The sequence below is a fragment of the Sphaeramia orbicularis genome, chromosome 21 (assembly GCF_902148855.1).
Source record: "Sphaeramia orbicularis chromosome 21, fSphaOr1.1, whole genome shotgun sequence".
NCBI classification, from domain to species: domain Eukaryota; kingdom Metazoa; phylum Chordata; class Actinopteri; order Kurtiformes; family Apogonidae; genus Sphaeramia; species Sphaeramia orbicularis.
Window position 1 is genome coordinate 45,683,382 of NC_043977.1, and position 22,789 is coordinate 45,706,170.

At 38.0% G+C, this 22,789-nt stretch overlaps 1 protein-coding gene across 4 annotated transcripts in view; it reads right to left on the bottom strand.

Annotated features, from left to right (window-relative positions):
* fam124a (family with sequence similarity 124 member A) overlaps positions 1-22,789 on the bottom strand; it is a 59,362-nt gene that overhangs the window by 16,472 nt on the left and 20,101 nt on the right. The gene's annotated exons all lie outside the window — the stretch shown is intronic.

The following is a 22,789-nucleotide window of genomic DNA, read 5'->3' on the forward strand; positions in this document are numbered from 1 at the left end:
TTTCATTTACATTTTCTCTTGCCCTCTACCTCTTTCCTTCTTTTCTTTGTTACAGATCTTTGTTCAGACTCTCTCTTCCCACAGTCCTCTCAGTCCTGTCCGTCTCCATTTCCCTCATCCACATCTAAATCCATCCTTCTCCCATTTTCCATGTTTACTTTTCCCTCTCCCTCCTCCTTGTCCTCTCCACAAAATCCATGTAGAGCTGAGCTCCTCTGCGGAGGCTCATTAGTGCCATTAGGAGGTCATTACTGAAGAGGAATGTTCCAGACCACAGCAGGAGCGATGCATTCAGGTGTAGCCTCCTCCTGAACCCATGACCTGGAAAAACTGGGCCCCTGGCACAGGTACTGTCAAACTACCACTGAAAAGCTGCCAGTGTTTACATTTCTGCATGTTCCATGTCTACGCTCACACACTATCTCCTCATCTCCATGTTCACTCTTTCTTGCTTTCATTTCGTAGAACTTTTCCTACAGCCTTTATCTGACTCCTCGGGGACTTGTCCCATTTCGTTTGTACTCTCAGGCCTGGGCTGTTTGGGAAAGGGGACACAGTCTTCTTGTCCCTGGCACTGGAGACTGTTTGGTTCTTGCCAAAATGCCTCCATGGAACACAGAGAGAGGCCTGACAGGGACAGGATCTGTCTCATGAGTCCCACTGGCCTTTGCAAAAGGACAAGTTTCTACTTGACCAAAGAGGTGACATTTTCTAAATGTTAAGCTCAGGTTGCAGGGAAACATTACTAAGAACCTATTAGAGGTGTAACCACAGCGTCAGCTCACCGTCTGGTAAAACACACTTGACCTGCCTTTCTTAAACTCAGGGTCAAAATGGATCAGAGACCTGTTTTTATTGGGCCACTGATTTACAGATTAAAATACATATAAGGAATAATTTTTGCAATATCGAAGCCAATCAAAATGTAGAGGTGAGGCCTACGTCCATTTTAAGAGTGTGTGTGTGTGCGTGTGTGTGTGTGTGTGTGCGTGTGTGTATGTGTGTGTGTGTGCGCGTATCTGCACAGTTCTGAGAAACTGAGATTTTTTTAGATGGCCAATTTGGTACCTACAGATGAGGAATAGTCCCATCTCCACATTAAATATCTCAGCAAGTTGATAGGACCAATATTTTGGGAGATATTAGTAACTTTGGAATACAATTGCCTTACAGTCACGTTGTGTTGCCCATGACAGTTGACGGGACGTGCAGTATCACGCTGCATGATGGGAAATTAAGTTAAAAACAGGAACAACGCATTTACTAACTTCAGTCCCTAAATATCAGTATGAATATGACCTGTGGTTCCCCAACGCACTAGTAATTTTGTATTCGCTCTGTTCTTATTTTCTGACATATTGTTTTTTTATTCATATCATTGCACTTATTGGAGTAGATCTCTTAATTTCTATGCACACACAATGACAATAAAGGCTATTCTGATTCTGATTTTTTCCTATTTATTCCTTATTCCCCTGTACATGAAAATGTGAAGTGGAATTTTGTCACTATTTGTTAGATGACTGATGCTGGTTGCTATTGTTTTTGTGTGATAACTTTACTTACAGATTTAATGTGTAAGATTTATTTATATTGGAGTCTGGTAGTTTGTTGACTTTATCTAACTCCATCAGTAGTTAGAACATTGTTGTAGAGGAACAGGAGCGGAATATTGAAGAATGTAAGAACATAAAGTATAAAGATGTTTGCAGAAAACAAACTAGAATTTTCTAGTTGTGAGCTCCTGTTATCATGGATGTAGATAGATGGACAGACTGGCAGACAGACGGATGGACGGATGCAGAGATGGATGGATGAACTTTATAGATCCCAAACTGGGAAATTATAGTGCAACAGCAGCATAACACACACTTAAAAACAGAACACAAGAGCAAACACATTATACATAATAATTTAGATGTATAAAAAACAGTCCTGGATTTAAAAAAAAAAACAACAAAAAAAAACAGGGTAACTAAACTTTAAGGTGCAAAAACAAATTGTAATGTTCAGTATGATATGCTTTACTGAGACAGTTCTGAGATGGATTTTAGAGCTTACATCTACAAATGTCTGCTACATCCCAGCACAAGAGTCCAAATGAACATCTTGAGTACATGCACATGTGTGAATTCTACAAATTAAACCTTTAAAAATATATTAAAAAGCATCTCAGAAGCACATAGAAACACTTCTGGTGAATTTCACCATAAAGCAGGGGAGAGAGAAAAGGGTAGATAGCTGAAAATAATGAAAATAAACTTTCATTTACCAACACAGAACTTTCACTGATGTTATAAGTTTAACCTCAGCTCTTACTGAACTTACTGAAAGTTTTCCACGTTTTTAATCAGTAGCCCTTACCACCATATACTGTACAAAAATAGACATGGATACAGCCTTTTATCTCATGACCAAACAATTCTGTACTTTGGTCATGAGATATAAACTTCACCCTCTTCTTGACAACTGACCAAAACAGTGTGTGTTAAGGACAGGCTTTATTGAGAGTAAACATCTGACAGGATCTCAGGTGTCCACGTGTTACGAGCGCTGTTTCAAATCTGGACGTTAGCTGATTCTAATGCGATCAGACACAAATAAACAGGTGTGCTAACCTGAGTATGTACACACAGCAGACTGTCAGTGGCCTCGATGGAGGACAAATAATCACAATCCAGAATCATTTAAGGAAGAAGAAAATTACAGAAATTACGAGCTGGGGGGGGGGGCAGGCAGGAAAGGAAAGAAAAAAGGCAAAAAAACAAAAAAAAACAGTGTAGATATTAAAATGAAGAGATGGGATTAAAAAGAATGATCTTTATTTTTACAAGTCTCATAAATTCAAATGAGCCCAAGAACTTGTTTGGTTGGTTTAAGGTTCAGGAATGATTGAAATGTGTGTTACAGACTGTAGGTCAGGAAACCGGCCCACCACAGGGTCCAACCTGGCTCGTAGGATGAATTTGTCAAATCAAAAAAATACACTGAAGATATTAACAGTCAAAGGCATTGAGATTTTTTTTTTTTTTTCGATACTTTATTTTTAGTTGTTTAATCAACAGACAATACAACCCAGAAACTAGAGGTCACTGGTTGAACACAAAATATTTAAATGGCACACAGAAATAATTATGCTATGTTTTGTTTATAGTTCAGCCATTTTCTCCAGTGCTTCACGAAGACATGTTCCTTGATCCGTGGGTAATAAGTCGATCTTTCCATAGAGTAGATTTCCTCTTTTATAACCACTGATCCTCACGGTGCATCAGTTTTGAGCCAGTTCCTTGTAATGGCCTCTTTGGAAGCAATTATAAGAATTTTAAAGAAGTATGTGTCTGTTTTCTCTACTACATCTCCAGGTAGCAGTCCCAGTAAAAAAAAAATTTGGGTCCTTAGGAATTGTGTAAGTCATAATGCCCTCATTTCAAAAAGCCTTTACCAGAAAGACTTCAATTTTGTACATGTCCAGACAATATGAGACTGATTAGCACTTGCGTGCCCACACTGTCTCCAATAATATTGTTGATGTCCCTTTACTTTAGTAGTGATATGTGGTGTCGGAATTGAGATAATTTTAGTTCAGGAGCCATATTGAGACCAATTCAATCTCAAGTGGATTGGTAAATAAAATAATAGCATAATAATATATAAATGATGACAACTCCCAATTTTTCTCTTTGTCTTGGTGTAAAATAAAAATAAAATTACATAATGAAAATGTTTACAATTTCAAACTATCTTTTCATAAAAACATGAATAATCTAAACAACCATGAACAACCTAATAATAAGTGGAATTTCAAGAATATTCTGCCTGTTACTAAATGTTCTGTGCCTTTTTAGATCCACTGGGATCTGTAAGTTGTAATGTACATGTGTAAATGAGAAGCTGAGGCAGAATACTGGTAAAAATACACTTTTACTTTTTTGCGCTTAAACAAAGATAACAATCATTGAGTTTTTATTTTTGGGTTGTTATACTATTATTTTACTGGCCCACTCGAGGTCAAATTTGTCTTGTACGTGGCCCCTGGACTAAAACGAGTTGGACACCCCAGCTGTAGGTAATGTAATCTGTTTGTGACGGTGCAGTGTGTTCTGTTAAATGCCTTTAAGAACGCTCTCATCCTGTTGTTTGGCTTGTTGATGCCACCAGCATGTCAGAGACAGACATGGACTCTAATGGGATCAAGCACTAGTTAATAAATGCGCTGCTCTGTGTGTGCGTGTGTGTGTGCGTGTGTGTGCACATGCGTGTGTGTGTGTGTGTGTGGGCATTATGTACCCTGGCATTGAGCTTAAGTCTACACTGACCCTTTCTTGATCCTGCTGTATTTAACTTCAGAGGGATTTATTCAGACCACCTGAGGACAATTTATGACATGTTCTCTATGTTTTCCTGATGATTTCTTCATGTTTCTGATCATTGAAGTGTTTTGGGTGGTGTTTCTTATTCTTGGGTTAAGGGTGTGTATGTCGCACAGATTGTTGAGATCTGTAAGGGAAACTTAAAAATCTAAAAACTGACTTCATTTGACCTGGTAGTAGGGACTGATTTGATAGTATTTTAATAGATTTTTCAACTAAATTCAGTTGTTTTCATCTGAAGTTGGTTTGTAAAATGTTTTGACAACAATAGAGATAATTAAACAATGTATCAGAACTGAATTGATGTACTAGTGCATAAATGTAAGATACAGCAATCATATTCATTTTGAAAATGAATGATACTCAAATGAGACGCAACACAGGAAATCCATCTTTGAACAATTATTACAATGTCAAGAGAAAAGCAAATGGACGAAAGTGAAGAACAACCATTATAGTCATGCTTTGGCTTGAATAATGGTAATAAGTTATATTTTGTGTTTTTTTAATGTGTATCTTCCTTGTGTTGTGTGTGTGTTGTCTGGTCCATCACATAGAATTTGCTGGTTTGCAATATGGAGAAATGCATTGACAGCATAACATTAATGAGTGAAATATGTCATATTTTCAGTCATCTTCATTTCATCTAAGTCTTTGTTTTTATATCTAGATTGGTTCTAGGGGTGTTCTGTAGATGTGTCCATTACATTTATTATCATATAAGTTCATATAGTTCTAGAATCACAGTGGATCACCTGTTCATGGTGATCCAATGAGTGCAATAGAGAAGGGAAATGTGTCTGAGTCACTTAACATTAGGTGTTTTTTTATTCTAAAATGTGACTGAATTTATTTTTTTTAGACAAATTTAATTTTACAGTGCTGGGAAATTTACTGTCTCCCTGGGACAAGCCAGCAAGTCTGGGACACGATGTCAGAGTATCAATAGCAGCTAATCCAATAATGTCAGCAAATGGGGCTAATACTCACAAATAATGTAAACCAGTTACCTTTTCTAGTCACTAAATAACAGACGTAACGAACAGTTCAAACACTAGTACATACAAAGAAACATGTGACTGACTTCCTTCTCTGATGTGGAATCACTGTCTCACCAAAGGCTCTTCTTTCCACACCACAGGTTTTTTTTAACTTGCAGTGATTACTTTGCCCCCCCCCCCCCCCCCCCAACACACACACACACACACACTCTGAGACCTTCCAGTATTATGGTATAGATACAAAAAAGTAAAGTAGGAATGGAACTAAAAGTAGAATTAAATACAAATAGACATAAAATAATAGACAAAAAATTAACAATATTAACAGTATGTATATCTGTGAATGAGTGGATTTATGTGTGACAAATATTGAATAAGACAGACAGACAGACAGACAGACAGACAGACAGACAGACAGACAGATAGATAGATACTTTATTGATCCCCGAAGAAAATTCTGCATTGTTACTGCAAGAATATAGCATTATTGCATGAATTACTGACTCTGTGGACCTGTTTGCTCTTCATCATGATAAACTATATCAGTGTTGAGATGACCACAACGATAATTCACATCTTACGAGACGGTTGGATCAGCCAGGATTGATTGGGCTTCAAGAACGTGGCCATGCACAGGTCATGTAGATTGTTTATAAATGTGACAGCAATACCTTTCACAATACCATGAAAGTGTTTTTTTTTTTCTGTTTGACATAAAGTTAGCAGCAGATAAAAGAAAAGGTAAGAACAGGTTCAGTAAAACAAGATTAACACATAAATCATAAACGGTGTCAACGTTAAAACTCACTGCACTGCTGTTATCTGTATGTTTTCACAGCTTTAAAAATATTTTCCCAGACCACTAGTAATAATTCCTTCACTTCCTTTGCAACAACAATGGTTAAACCGCTAATCAATTCCATTTATTCATGAGTCATAAAAAATCAAGGGTCACAGAAGTACAACACTGACTGCAGCTTCATTAGTGGCGTGTAGTAAAGTAGTTTAATGTTGCTTAGCAGTTCATTTAACCTCCACACCTTGTCCTTTTTGCTCCCTTAGCAATACGAGTTAATGAGGAACTGGCAATGAGAAATGTAAATTAGAGATTAAGTCATCCCCAATCCTGCAAAGGGACTGGACAGAGGGGGGTTGTGTGTAAAGCTGTGGAGGAGTGTGTCTCTAAGCTTTTAATCCAGTTCAGTATTCAAGCTGATGTTCTGACTCCACTACTGACTCATTTACACACCCATCTGTGTGCGCGACTCACACAAAAGTAGGGGTGTGTATTGGGAAGAATCTGGCAATACGATACAAATTACAATACTAGGATCCCGATATATCATGATGCTGTTAAAAAGGCAGTTTTTGGTTTGTGTCTTCCTGGAAGAATTGAATTAGCAGAAATATGCACCAATACTAAACACATTTTGATTGGTGGATTGATTGACTGATTTTTTTTTTTTTTTTTCTTCGATCATGTAAATGACAATTTAAAAACAGAAATGCAAATAAATGATAATCAAGAGAATGAGAACAAAACAAAACAGTACCCTAACACTGTAACGTCTTAAGCCTCAAAATTTACATGAGCAAAAAGGAGTAGGAAGAAGTATAAACTTATCTAATTCTACCCCTTCAAACCTTTCCATGCTTACTGAAAACAACACTCCCAAATTTATCAGCAATTTTGAAACGTGCATTTAGTCACTCATCCATATTACAACACATTCACCAACACATTGCAAAATTAATATCCAAATAACAAACAAGTGCCTTATGGAGTTTATTTATCAATGTACCTCTGGAAAATCATTTCTTTATGCCTCTTTTTAAACAGTCATACTGGCAATATGCTTTAGTTCTGCACTCAATCTACAGTATTCCACAGTTTAACTCCCCTAACAGTGATACAGAAGCTTTACAAAGCTGTATGCACTCTTCTGACCTTCAGTTTTAAAATTTCCCTTAAATTATAACCCCCCTTTCTTTCATAAAACATTTTTTGAATGTTTTTTGGTAGCAATTTATTCCTTGCTTTGTATAGTAATTGAGCTGTTTTATGTTCCACCAAGTCAAAAAAATTTAGAGTTTTTGAAGGAAGTCATTCATGTGAACCTGAAAATCAGCATTATGAATGTTTCTGATTGCTCTTTTTTGCAGAATGAAAAGTGGTTGAAGTGAAGTTTTACGAGTGTTTCCCCATGCCTCTGTACAGTAATCTAAATAAGGGAGAATAAGTGAGTTATACAGAATATATCTGCTCTAGTACATGCCTGGATTTTGCCAGGACTGAAATGCTGCGAGACAGTTTGGATTTGATATGTTTAATGTGAGGTTTTTATTTGATCACAACAGGATCTGTGCTATATCACAAAATTTTCCTGTGTTAAAACTTAAATTATGTTTTACAGACATTACAGATTAAGATCCTGCTCAAATGTTCATATTCTATCAGTTTATAACTAACATCATAACATTAATTTTGTGCAATCCCAACACAGGAACAAACATCTGCCTCTCTCAGATAGTAAAAAGTGCTTTTAGGATGCTTTAAAGAACCATTATTTAACCCTTAGGGGTCCACGGTCACGGCCCCGTGACTCAATCACATGATATTTTCAACATGTCGTAGTGTCAGAAGTCGGTCACGTAGACCACTGGGGACAATTGCAGTTGAAAGTGTGGACTTGAAACACATCCCCACTTTTTATTTGATGTTGGTTGATAGAGCAAATACAACCGGAGATATGATGGTTTGAACTCGGAGCAAACAAACGTGAGTAAAAGTATGAAAATGAGGTGGGACGGGTGTTAGATTTCTTACCATATCTTTGTCATTTTTTGTCCTTTTTCAAAACGGAAAAAACTGGCCGAATCTGTGGCTTCTAATACACAGACTGCATTAGCATTGCAGGTAAGGGTGAGGATGACCCCCACCTGAACTGGAAACCGGGAGGACCGGGGGTGAGGGGGAGGGGGGAGAAAATGCCTATGTAAAGATATGCTTTTATGTCAAATATTCAAGTATAGTTTTAATTTATTACAATTTTGATTTGATATACCTAATATTTGGAACCAATATTCACTTTTTTTTAAAGTCTCTGAAAAGGTTCATTAAGCATCTTTATGTTATTTATGCAATAAATTGTATAAATTTTTCAAGTCAGATTTGATAGTTTTGTGTGTTTTTTTGGCCTTTTGTGTTAATAGGTTAAAGTGAAAAAATAATAGGCAGATGAGATAGATGAAGTTGTGCTGAAAAAAAAAAAAGATACCAAACATGGGTATAATAAACATTTCTTTATATAGTATATAAAGGCAAAACCAAAAGTACCCCTACACAAAAGCGACGTCTTTTCTATTTCTTCCTGACTTCTACCTTCTCTGTGCATTTGCAACCCATGTATGCAGCTATATGCACAGATGATGACGTGAGATAAAACAACACGCCTTCCACTGGTCTCTACACATATGAGAGTGATTAGCAGCAAAAACTGAGCTAAAGCCTCAGAGTGTGTTTATGTGTGTATATGTCTGTGTGTGTTGGAGGGTGTGTGTGTGTGCGTACGAGCGCAGAAGTCACAGCTTTCGTTCGCTTGGCCCTTAGTGTAAGTCAAAACAACTGAGGGAGGAAACTCAAGATGTGGGCCCCTCTTTGTCGTCTAGCTTAAAAGAGAGAAAAAAAAAAGACGCAAGTTCCAACACTCATACGCAACGTAGAGCGGTGCCAACTGAATTAAAATGTAAATGCTGGGCGGTGATATGAAGCTCTGTATCTCCTTTGTTATTTCAGAGAAACAGACACAGAGAAGGAGGGTTTGTCTGACTCAGAGTGAGATGCCAAGTTGCAATTTCCACGTCTTCTTTGTGTGCATGTGGGACAAATGGGATACTCAAAGGAATAAATGACATCAGTACACCACTACCCTGTCTGTTTTGTTACATATTAAATTACCATCAGCATCATCCTACAGTTAGTATCCTGTACCCTGTGGCTCTGAGGGGGTGGAGTTAGCTAGCTAAAGACAACATCATCATCATCATTATTCTTATAGTTGTGATAGTGTTTATGTTATAGTTCTATAGATGGTAGAGGTTTCTGTCATTTATACTGACAGCTGCAGTCGTAGTATATCCACTGTTAGTTATTTGCAGTAGTAGTATTAACAGTAGCTATAATAATACATATAGTAATATATAAATAAATATAGTAATTATACTAGCACCAGCTGATCTACTTTTTAACAGTAGTAGTTCAGTTTGCTGTGCATCCACGTGTCTCCCCCCATTTACCCCCTTCTCCCCCCTCCCCCAGTCTCTCTCTTTCTCTTCCTTTACCCTCTCTCTTTAACCCCAACTGGTCAACGCAGACATCCATCCTCCAGGAGTCTGGGTCTGCTCCAGGTTTCTGCCTGTTAAAAGGAAGTTTTCCTTCCACTGTCACCAGTCACAAGTGTTTGCTCCTGGAGGATTCTGTCGCTGTCTGTGAATTGGCTTAAGAGTCTGGTTTTGAACTGCTCTAAATGTAAAGCATGAGGAGATAACTTTTGTTATGATTTGGCGCACTATAAATAAATAAATAAAAACTTTATTTATATAGCACCTTTAAAAACCGAGTTTACAAAGTGCTTTGACAGACAAAGCAGAAGAGCACAACAGCAGAATACAAAAAAACAAGATGCAGGAAAAGACACTAAAACATAGAAAACAACACAATAAAAGACATGTACAGCAAACGTGAAAATATGACACTGACTACATCTGAATGTGAAGTAGGGAGGATAGCGATTACATAACATGATGCAGTCAAATCAATGTAAAAATGAAAGAATGGAATAAAACAACATCCTGTACGTCAATATAAATGAATAACCAAAACAGGGTAAAATTAAATATTCAACATTAAAAACATTACATAAAGGCAAGTCTATAAAAATGTGTTTTAAGAATTGATTTAAAAGATGTTACTGATTCTGCAAGCCTTATCTCCTTGAGTAGGCTGTTCCAAAGTCGAGGGGTCCTGATGGAGAAGGCGCGGTCACCTTTCGATTTAAACCTCGACCTTGGAACAGCCAGTGTGTAAATAATTTTACCCTTAGGCGGTGCAGTGGTTAGCACTGTCGCCTCACAGCAACAAGGTCCTGGTCGATTCCAACACCAAGACCTTTCTGTGTGGAATTTGCATGTTCTCTCAGTTCTCTCCAGATACTCCAGCTAATAGATTAACTGGTTAAGCTGATGTGCCCATAGGTGTGAATGGTTGTTCTATATGTCAGCCCAGCAATGAACTGGCAACACGTCCAGGGCGAACCCTGCCTCCGCCCATAGGTAGCTGGGACAGGCTCCAGCACCACCGCGACCCTCTTGAGGATAAAGCAGATTCAGAAGATGAATGACTGGCTTCTACCCTTGTGTATTGATTACAATTAGCATTTATTTTAACGTACTACATGATGATGAAGTAGAGTTGGGTCAATTGTCAGTCTTTCTGGACTGGTGAAGGAGCTTAAAGTGGTGTGATTTATTCATTATTATACATTACAGGTTATGTCAAATTAAAAAATGGACTAAATCACGCGTCCTGACAGTGTCACAGCATCAAAGCAATGCGTTCTTCAGTAATAAGCAACAATGACAGTGTGATGAAGAACTCTTATTACAAAAGGACTAATGGAGACACAGGAGTAGTTGACTGATGAGCTGACTACAGATGTCAACAGATGACATTTCAGTAGAGTTAAAGCTTTTATGCACATGCTCCATTGACTGACAATAGACGCAAGCTGAAAAACAGATACAGCAACTTGTAAATAGGGGAAAAAAAAGTCATGTTGGTAGTGATTATGATGCAGCTTTAATCTCACACAGCCAGATCTACAGGGGTTGGACAAAATAATGGAAACACCTTAAAAAATCAACAAAATATAATTTGTAGGTCCGCCTTTTGCGGCAATTACAGCCTCAATTCTCCGAGGTATTGATTCATACAACTTGTGAATTGTTTCCAAAGGAATTTAAAGCCATTCTTCAGTTAGAATACCCTCCAACTCTTTTAGAGACGATGGTGGTGGAAATCAACGTCTTACTTGAATCTCTAAAACTGACCATAAATGCTCAATAATGTTGAGGTCTGGGGACTGTGCCGGCCATACGAGATGCTCAACTTCATTAGAATGTTCCTCATGCCATTCTTTAACAATTCTAGCTGTATGGATTGGGGCATTATCATCTTGAGGTGAAGGTGTTTCCATTATTTTGTCCAACCCCTGTATCTTCACACTTTATTAGAGCAGTGCAAGTACTGGAATACAGCTCATACCTACTAGTGTTTAATAGCAGTCGCCAAAGAAGCTTTGCAGGGCATTACTGCTACCAGGTGGACTGGAGTCACTACATTCACATTCATAGATTCTGTCGCTGTCTTTGGTTCCACTCAGAGGTGTGTGCCTTGTGGATTTACCTACTGGTGGTTAAGTCAGTATACCAGTTCATTCAGGTGTTTGGCTTCGAACCAGTATGAAACCGTCTACACCAGCCCAACCTTACGAAGAATTACAACATTAGTACAAACCCTGATAGTGGTGATACACCTTAGACCACAGGTGTCAAACATGCAGCCCGTGGGCCAAAACCGGCCCACCAAAGTGTCTAGTCTGGGTTGTGGAATGAATTAGTGAAATTACACTGAGGATATAAATCAACGGTGTCAAAATCATTTTAATTCAGGTTCCACATTCTGACCAATTCGATCTCCAGTGGATCAGAGCAATAAAACACTATCATAATAACCTATAAATAATGAAAACACCAACTTTTCTCTTTTAGTGTAAAAAATACAGTAAAATTATGTGAAAATGTTTACATTACAAACTATCCTTTCACAAAAAAAGCGAATAACCTGAACAAATATGAACCTGAAATGTCTTAAGTGTTCAACAGTCTCTGTCATGTAAGCAGAGTAATTTATATGAATGTATTATACATATTTGAGTAGGTATTTATAAGCACTTTAACATTATGTGTAACAAAATTTGGGGAGATAAAACTTTTACGTGAAAAATGTCAAATTACTGCTTGGTAACACATGGACTTGAATCGTACGCTTTACACAAACATTTAAAACATGCGGTTCTCGACAGAAATTGATATCAAGTAGAGCAAAACCTTTTAGACATTATGTTCAACTATGCTGAAAATAAATTTTGGAGTAAAATATTGAAATGTCTCTGTTTTATTGATGTGAGAATGTGGTAACACGTGGACAGGCTGCCATAGTAACACGTGGACAACTCTTTACCAGCCAAAATGTTGACTTATTTTTTAAAACAAGCCAGATATAATCACAAAGCTTTATTTAATGTATTTAATACTAACACAGTGGTATTTACAATTTGTATAGGTAAACTACAAATAAGGAGTAATTTCTCAGTAACAGTTCACAGAGAGTCTTTTTAAATGTGACACATTGAATTAATTTTCAAATTTTTTAGATGTAATTTTTAGCATCAAATTCGAGCTATATTTTTATGTCTGAGGCATGGCTATGGTGTAAAAAGTACAATCAATAAAATTGTTTTTTCTACAAGTGGTATTTTAGAAAACAGTTCCATAAAATAGAGATCTTCAGCTAAAAATGAGCCCACCTGATAAATGTGTGCAAATCTACTTGTTCAAGTTGATGTTCACGTTCGCTTGATCAGACCCTATAACATTTCGTCTAAAGCCTGACTTATACAGTATTTGATTTGACTTGATTTAATGATTTATTCCGAATATGCAATGAAATTTAACATATATGCGAACAAGCAAAATATGCATAATAATACAAATATCAACAATCATAACAATCTTAGACAGAAGAACAGCACAATAGTTCCATTTACATGCCTGAAAGGGGTGAGAAGAAGTACAACTTATTTAATCCTACCCCCTCTCCCTAAATATTATTAATAATATATATGTCCCTATTCCTTCAATGTTACTCTTTTATATTTATATATCTATTCACACACACACACTCATTCATCCACATACACATACATACATACATACATACATACATACGTTTATACATATACCCACAAAATACAAGTACACATACACACACACAAATACACGTATAATCTTTTACCTATGTATAGAATCTTTCTTTATTACCACTACCATACACACTGCACTGAAGTTGAACAAGTACTGCCTGCAGCACCAAATGTTAAAAGCACCACTGAAAATAGCTCCTAACAAATGCACTATTCCTTTTGCCAAAGTAACATTTCCTTAAAACTACTGTGCTCAGCTGTTTTAGCCTTTTATTAAAAAAAAAAAATGTATTTGTACTTATGACCCATGAGACATAGAGGGTAAGACAAATACAGTCTTCTCCTCTGAACAGTTCTCTCTGAAACACTAGAGTGATGACTGATACATTGCTGTGTTCTGGAGATGAGCGCTAATATTAAAACCGTCTGTTGGAGTCTGCACGTCAGCTGGATCTCACACTTCAATACCAGCAAAAGTGCAAGTCTGCATTTCTGCTATTAATTAAATGATTTTAAATTATACAGCGTATGTTGACAGAATGAAAGTGAACAAACTTATTTGCTCTTTCAACTTCAACACCCAGAGGACCTGGCTGTTTCTGGAAGTGCAACATAAGCTGGACTGCAGACTATTGACTTCCTTTCCCAGAGCAGCGTACACAGAAGGATCTGTACGACTCTGCTGCCAGTCCTACAGTTTCACACAAGATCAGAGCAATTTCATCCAAACACAGAGTCACGAACCTGCTGCTAGTTTCAGTCCGAAGAATTAGTTAGATTAGATTGGTTACAACAGACTGTTGTTGCCAAAGATTAAAGGAGGAGGCTTAGAGGCGACCAAAGCCTGTCAGCAGCAGAGTCCAAGTTCATGGATGTCATGTGGCCTTCACTGTCCGAACAGACCCATGTGAGGCAGCGCTGATAAGGAAAGGGACTAAAGATAAAATTGATCTATAGAAAAGAAATGTTTATTTGTTTAGTATTAGGCAATCAAGCTAAAAATGTATCAAATCCAGTTCCAAACCCAAATTGTTCAGTCTAACCATGAGATCATAGATACACACAGAAATGGGTTTCCTCTGTAAGACTGTTGGGCTCTTCCTTAAAGCTATGTTGTGGAGTTAAGTCAACCAGGAGGAGGTCAGAGAACTGTTACTTCTCCACATCAATAGGAGCCAGTTGAGGTGGTTTGGACGTCTGGTCAGGGCACCTCCTGGACACTTCCCAGGTGAGATGTTTAGGGTATGTCCAACTGGAATTAGGTGATGGATATTGCATTATATATAGGCCAACAGTCCACTGGAATGACAAAAAAGGTAACCACTGAATTTAAAGCTATTTTTATTGTTCTCTGTTCTCCAATTGTGGACTTCAAGAAAACATCCACGGTGGCAATTTGACGTTTTTAATACACTTTTTTTTTTACAGCAGTTTTCAACAATAAAAAAACAGAAACAATTTCATCAACCATATAGTTTAGCATTAAACTTAATCTCTGCCTCAACATTAACAATTACCAAAGGTTTCCTTAGGTAGATCTTATTTCATACTGATATGAAGTGAATGGTGAATGTATCACTGTGACCATGCAGTTGATCTTAATACCTTAAGTAAGCCTTCTCATAAGAAAAGACAGCTGGAGATTACACAGTAACCTAATTTAGACGCTCACTTCATTCTACTTACATGAAATGACATTTTTAAGTTTATTTAACCAAACTATTCCTGTTACTTCTCATGTGACCAAACAAGTAAAACACTGTTAAAATCATTAAAAGCGAAGCCAGCTGCAGTGCAGGCCTTGTGGAGGATGAATGAGGAAAGCAGTAGATTCCTGCATTGGGTCTCAAACCTCACATTCATGAGCAGAAAAAAGGCCAAACAGGAAATACATTTTACATAATCCTTTTCATCAAACTAAAGGAGTGATATTCTGTTTTTTTAAATGGAATTATGTATTTTCAAACATTTCCCTGTGGTCTCCATAAACTGTAAATGCTCTGCTTGGGTCTGAATTCTTCATTAATTCAACTCCACAGGTCCATCTTCAACCCTATTTCTGAGTAATGACACCAGAAAGGTCATTTTGAGCGTTGGCCCTTTAAATGCACATGAGCCACTTCACTCCCCACCCCCACCAGGTTGTTGGCTGTGCTGCTTCTGTCCCGTTCAACCAACACCTGAACATTTTTGGTAATCAGCTCGAAGTTTGGACATATTTTCACTATGGACTATAACCGCTGTTGCTGACAAACAATTATGTCGTACTCTGAGAAATGTTCATTGGAAGTGTTGACCTTATATGTGCAAATGTTGTGACAAAACTAGTCATAAAACATGACAAATTAAGCTGGAATTAAAACAGGTTGTAGAAATCCACTCGATTTTTGCCAAAATGAATATAAAGATAGCTTTGCAGCACCTGGAGGGTTGAAATTCAAACTTTCTGAGCTATTAGGGTCCAAATACATGAATAAATGAACCAAAGACTAATAAAAGTGGGTTTAGCAAAATATGACCTCTTTAAGTCACCATACAATGCACACTTTGTCCTAAAAATTTTGTGCAGTGTAGACTCCCTCTCCACACTGGTGACAAGACTTAGATGTAAACACCTTCACCACTTGACCTCCAATGTACTATAGTACAGCGCTAACACTATCAAAATACGTTGAGCCTTGCTGCATTTGCTCTCAGTGAGCATACAATAAACCTGACAAAATGCACTGCTTTAAATAAATCATCAGCAAACAGCCAAGTGCAGCATATTTAGCTGCGATCACAGCCTCATTTGGAGGAAGCACATTTGGTAACACTTAATCTAAGCTGTCTAAAGCCAAGCCTGGCTCTTACGACCATGTTGCACCTACTGTAGAAAGCAGAGGAGCTCAGCCACAGTACATGTCTGTGTGATGAGCTGTTGTAGGTGGTCTTCTATCAGGTGATACTCAAACCGACTGTGCTGAAAAGCGGTTTGGCTGACATCACTGCGAAAGTGGTTTGGCATGAAAAAAGATATGCAGCTTGGTCAGACAAATGCAAAGCAAAGAGTGAACATATGCATCTCGAACATACTGTTTATGTAGTGACGGTAAGTGTGTAACAACAAAACACAAATATACAACCATTTTAAATGATTCAATGAGCAAACATGGAAATACTGATTTATTTATTTAATTAATTTTATTGACTTCTGGGTCAGTTTTTATGCACATTTACTGGTTCTTATGCACTATTATTGGTTATATACATAGATAGATAGATAGATGTACATGGACTTTTTTTATAGGACTACCTGTTTTTTGCTAGTATCCTTTATCTGACTCCCTGAACTACTGCACAAAAAGTTCCTGTGTATATGTGAGCAAAATGGCAAATAAAATTTTTGAATCTTTTGAATCATACACTTGAGTGCTATAATATTATATTATATGGTACAATATCGATCCTCAAATAGACTATACTGATGTTTTACTTAATCAGTTGCATGTTGAAGATGTTTAACGGAACATTTTGTGTTGTTTTTATTGCTGAACTACAGACAAATGCAGACTACACTTTTGTGACTGCATAAAAACTATTTTTTTCCCCTGCTTTTGGTGGTGTTTTCTATCTACATTTACCTGTTTTTAACAAGTTAATGAAGGTCTAAAATGTCTCCAGAATGGGTCTACAATTTTCAGCTCAAAATAGCTCTCAGATCATTCATTGTACTGTCTTTTTCTTTCAGGTTTTCAGCACTTTTTCAAACAGTAACTTGCTGCTCCCATGCCCCTTGCCTGTCGGTGCCATGGACACCATCATATACCCAGCCTGCTGGGGTGCAAGGATGTCTGCTGATATCACTGATTAATTTGCTGACATGTATTTAACATTCATGTCACATATCATTGTCAAATGCCTTCGAGTTTATTCATTATTTAATAAATTATCATTAAATTTTGGGGTTTTTTGATAGTCATTTATTGCAAATCATGTCCAATTCTCTCATCTATGCTACTGGGAACCTGTAACAAGGAGGAGACCTGGTGGAGAGGATTATGTGTCCCGACGCACGGCTTCATCATTTCATGAAAAAAGATGAAAACAATGCTATTTGTAATGTGTGCAACCTGGTCATTTCCAGTAAGGCACCAGCACAAAACAAATATCTTTCTATGCAACATGGGCTTAAATTCCAGGAATGTAACGTGATTAACACTAAACACACTGGTGCCACTTCATCCCAAACAAGCAACACATCTGTTACACAGGGTAAATATATGTTAGAATCACATTAGTGCCACCAGTGACATGCATTCCTTTTCTCTACTCTGTTTCTACACTGTGTATCGATAATAAAACCGTTGTTTTGACGCTGAAAATGTGTGTAGGACAACTGTTTTTCCTGACAGAAGACAGAAATCATAATGGGCATTAATAAAGAATTGCACCAATGGGTAGTGGCATTAAAAATGTCTGATAAATCTCTAATTACAACTGGATTTCAATTGAAACCTTACAGTCTCCTGTCTTCATCAGTAAATATCCACTCTGATGGTATAAATCCACCAGTATGGGTCACATGTAATTTGTGCAGTGTGTGTGGAGTCAGAGTTGCTTGGATGCACATATGTTCCTGTTTTAGCTAATCTGTTGCCTGGCTGAGCTGAGGTAATAAGAGCCTGGGCCTCAGGCACTGCTGGATGCACCGACTGTGGAAGAGGCAAGTGTTTTATTTTACAAATCACAAATTGTGTTCCTGAATGGGATACCAATTTTGAGACAGATTTTTTTTTTTTAAACTACAACCGAACAGAATCAGTCGCTACTCAAAAAAATACACTCCACACACTTACACAAGCTACTCATAGACAGAACAGTGTGTTTGCCTCACTGAGCAAACGTCTTCAGGCAACACACTGATCCATGAAAATAAAAGCCCTGACATCGACCGGTGACTCCCAGGATTTTTTTTAGAACACTATCAATCCTGTTTAGAAAGGTATGGTGTAAAAGCCTCAGGGGTCTCTTTAATATACTGAACTGAAGCACATGTTTTTTCACTTGTTTAAATTTTCCTCCATTCCTCATTTCTTATGCTGAAAAAGAATTTCATTTTACCTGCAAACACTTGGATACCGCTCTCAATCTTTTGTCCAATATTCTTTTCCTGTCATCCACATTTTCCACCTACAAATGTCATTTCTGTGGTTTAAACTCTCTACAGTCGACCTCAGTGAGCATGTGCAATAACAACATATCTCGTGTGATCTCCTTGAGCCACTGTTAGTTTATTTGTGAGTGTGTCGGCCTATTCTGCCTTGTGTTGTTCTTGTCTGACATTTGTTGAGTCTGAAACTCCCCCCTGTGCAGCCCAAACACATTCATTACTCAGTCTAAAACACATGTATACACACGCATAGAGAAAAGCTTTGGGGGAGGGGTCAGAGGTCATTAGGCTGAATGGACACTCATCTGCTTGTGACCAACAGAAAGTGAGGTTGTGTGATTAAGTGTCCAGGATGGGACTTAGTTTGAAGCCTCTTGAATCAGAAGCTATTATCCTTCTGTTGGAGCTGAGAGATGCTGCAGCTGGCACACAGACACTTCCCTATTAACATTTCATTTTTCAAATCTTGTCACTGCCACTGCATGAAATCTGGTGTAACTAGAGTCTGCAGAGTTCTAGAAAACACAAACATTTACACTTTCATGACCATGTAAACCCACTTGGAGCATTGGAGAGTCAACTGCACTTGAGAGTCCTGTCACATTTTAAATTTTAGCCAGTAGCAACAACACAGTGTGGCCAAGTGTCACTGCACAAATAGACCCATTTAGATAGAAATTCATAAAAAACTAGAAAAGCATTCGGAGAGAAAACATAACCTCCTTGGCAGAGGTAACTAACAGAAGAATTTCACTGATTACTCAAACTTGAAATTCTGTGTTTGAAGCCTTTCCGAAGCAGTTCAGGCTACACATGCTAAAAGTCCGTCAGTCAGTCTTCTGAACCACTTTATCCTCGAGCCTATCCCAGCTACCTATGGGCAAAAGTGGGGTACACCCTTGATGAGTCACCAGTTCTTTGGAGGAAGGGAGGAAGCCACAATACCCAGAGAGAAACCCCACAAACATGGGGAGGACAAACTCCACAAAGAAAGTTCTTGGTGTCGGAATCAAACCTAGGACCTTCTTGCTGTGAGAAGACAGTGCTAACCACTGCACCTACATGCTGAAAGTAACATCACCGAAAGTGCTGCCTTCACTCGCAGCAGTTACGGTGAACTGTGCTGTCTTGTAAATCCAAACCATACACTGTACATAATTTGTGGGTGAAAGAGCTGTGATGTCACCCATAAGTTCATGAACTGTCATTTGGAGACCAGTACTTTGTGATTTGGTTCTCAATATGTTGGCCTTTTGGAGTCAGAAGTGACCATATTTGCACAAACAGGGACATAGTTCTATAAGTGTGAGGGGTCAGAGCCATCTATGAAGGGGTTGTGTGTGAGCTAATGCTAAATGCTAGCTTGTTGACACAGTATAACTGTAAACATCATCAAACAATGTGTCACAAAATTATTTTACAGTCTTAGGTAGACTTAAGAGGTGAAGGAGCTGTCATACAGACATGTCAATCAAAGCCTTATGAACAGATATCAAAACCATCTACGAGTCAGAAGAAAGGGGGCCACAGTTATAAGGAGAAGCTCAGTGCAAGTCTGTGGGAGTCAGGGCTATTTAGAAACCAACCCAGCTGCCATAAGATGCATTACAATGGTAGATGGTTCCATAATGGTTTCATTTTGTAGTTGAGGTCCTTGCCCTTTAAGCCAGATTATAGAGTGTATATAAAGATGGACGCCATGATGCAGTTTCTTCCTGCTGTGTAAAAATGTGAGAATGAAGCCAAAATCCTTTTGTCATCATCAAGTCTGAAAGATTCTGGTTTGCAACTGATCAAAAAGAAATCTACCTAAAAAGATGGAAATCACATTTGTGAAAAATGAGTTTGTTGTTTTGTTAGAGCTGCACAGTATATCGTTTGAGCATCGTCATCACAATGTATGTGTGCGAAGTGGTCACATCGCAGGTCCTGCAATGTAGGTAGCAAATGAACTCAATGTGTTCTCATCTAATTTCAGCCTGGGTACCTGACACACACTGTGCGCAGCGATCCACCAATCACAAGCATTCTTAATCAGTTTGCCGAAGTAGACCACGCCCCTACACATGGAGTGAGTCGCTGGTAACAACTTTATAAAATGAGCAACAAACATGAGAAAATCACTGAAAACAAAGACTTGGTGCCAAAAAGAAAAGTAGTTAACTGGAATTATTTCAGCTACAAGAAGGATGATACTGGAACACGTTCTGTGTCGATAGTGCCTTACACCTGTTGCCCTGTTACGTCAGCACCACACAGCTATTATATCCTCCTGAGTATTTTTTCATATCGCAATATATATCGCAGGGTTAAAAAAAAATCTCAATGTCAATTTTTTTTCCAATATCGTGCAGCCTCAGCTGTTAGTTTGGCCAAAATCTTACTGAATTACATAAAGAGAATGAGATTCATAACCTATACTGCAAACTACACAGTCTATGATCCAAACCAATTTGAGTAGTGTGTTTTTCTATAAATAAATCACGCTTATTGTGTGCGATGCTAAGTGCAGCAAGTAATTACAATAACAGAAACATTTGTAAGTGAGAGAACAACCTGTGGTATTAAAGGACGTAAATCCTTGCAAAAGGATTTACTCCTTTGTCAAAGTTTGACATTTTCAGCAAGTAGTTGTAACTTGGTGTTATTTCATGAGGCAAGGGGGACTTTGAAAACAGTATCACAGACTGAGGACAGAAGGGAGGAGAACGAACACTGAAACAGTCAACCAAAGGAAAGATTATTCTAGCAGACAATGTCCCGAGAGTCAAACTCCTAAATGTGCTGAACAACTGCCATTAAAATTTAGATATAAACACATTTATCATCCAACATCCATTTAAAGATTTAAGCCATTTGCATTCCCCAGTTTCTATTACATAGGAGCTACAGTAAACCAGAACCTCAGTGGTGGGTTAGCATAATATCGACTGTCTCCGGGGGGCTTATGGGTAGTCTGAGCTGAGGGCAAAGGTCAGGGGTTAAGACCACCTGAATAAATATGAGTACGCTTTCTACCAGAACCTAAATATACTTATGTGCAGGCATGAGACAAGAGAGAATGATGCTGCAATGCACATGGATGTAGGTTGGCGTGAACACGTCATTGCACACAGACATGCATGAACACACACATTCAAGACAAAGACAGACAACCACACACAGCGCACAGACAGATGACTTCTCTATGTTCTCCTTTCACATCTTTGTAAAATCTGTCACCGTAGCAGCCGGCGTCCATCTGTCCCGTCTTCCTTAAATGAAGCTGCTTCTTTCAATGTGCGTCTGTCTTGAGGATAATTTCACAAGCAAATAGTGGGTGTGAAAAATTTACAACCTGTTCACAAAGAACCAGACCTCCTTGGTTTGTGAGGCATTTTGGGAGCAGATTTAAGAGGATAATCCAACTACTCAACATGAAAACCTACACTGAAAAAGCACGACTAAGATCCATAACATTGACTGATTTGTTTATCTTTCAACACATTTAGTAAAATAAACATGACTAGGACATCCAGATATAGAAAATTAATAGACATGACCACTGACCATGGAAATAAAGTAGAGTATAATAATATCATAAAACTGTCAAAAAATGCACTTAAAAAATACTACATTTAATCTGGTACATTCAGGCACATCACACAGATGAATATAACTTTACCTGTACCTTTATGCTGCATTTCCGCTACATGGTACTGACTCGACTTTTCTAGTACTTGCTCAGCTGAGATTCCAAAATGGGTGAAGAGGTACAAAAAACGTGACGTGTAAACACTGCAGACCACTGACTGGTCAGAGAGTTGTCTGCATCATTGCAACAACAATGTGCAACCCGCCATTTAAAAAAAATAAAAAATGATTTGGAAGTTTACGGTAAATATACCGCAAGGCTAATCCATGACGACAGCCCACAAAATGATACCATGGTTGATTGAGGACCTTCAGACATTCCAGTCCTTGGTCACCGATGAAAAGATTCAGTGTGAGTTTAACAGGTCAACACACAATGAGTGAGTTAAACAGCAACTCTCTGAGAAGATGTCATGGAAGTTACGTGCAGCGTCGCTATGATGACCAAGTACTCTAAAGTCAATAGTATCCTGTAATGGAAACGGTCTCCAAGAATAGTACCTGGTACCTGGTGAAGTCGAGTCGAGTCAAGTTGAGCTGGTTCCAAGTAGAGGAAATGTGGCATTAGATAGCTTTAGAACACTGAGTAAA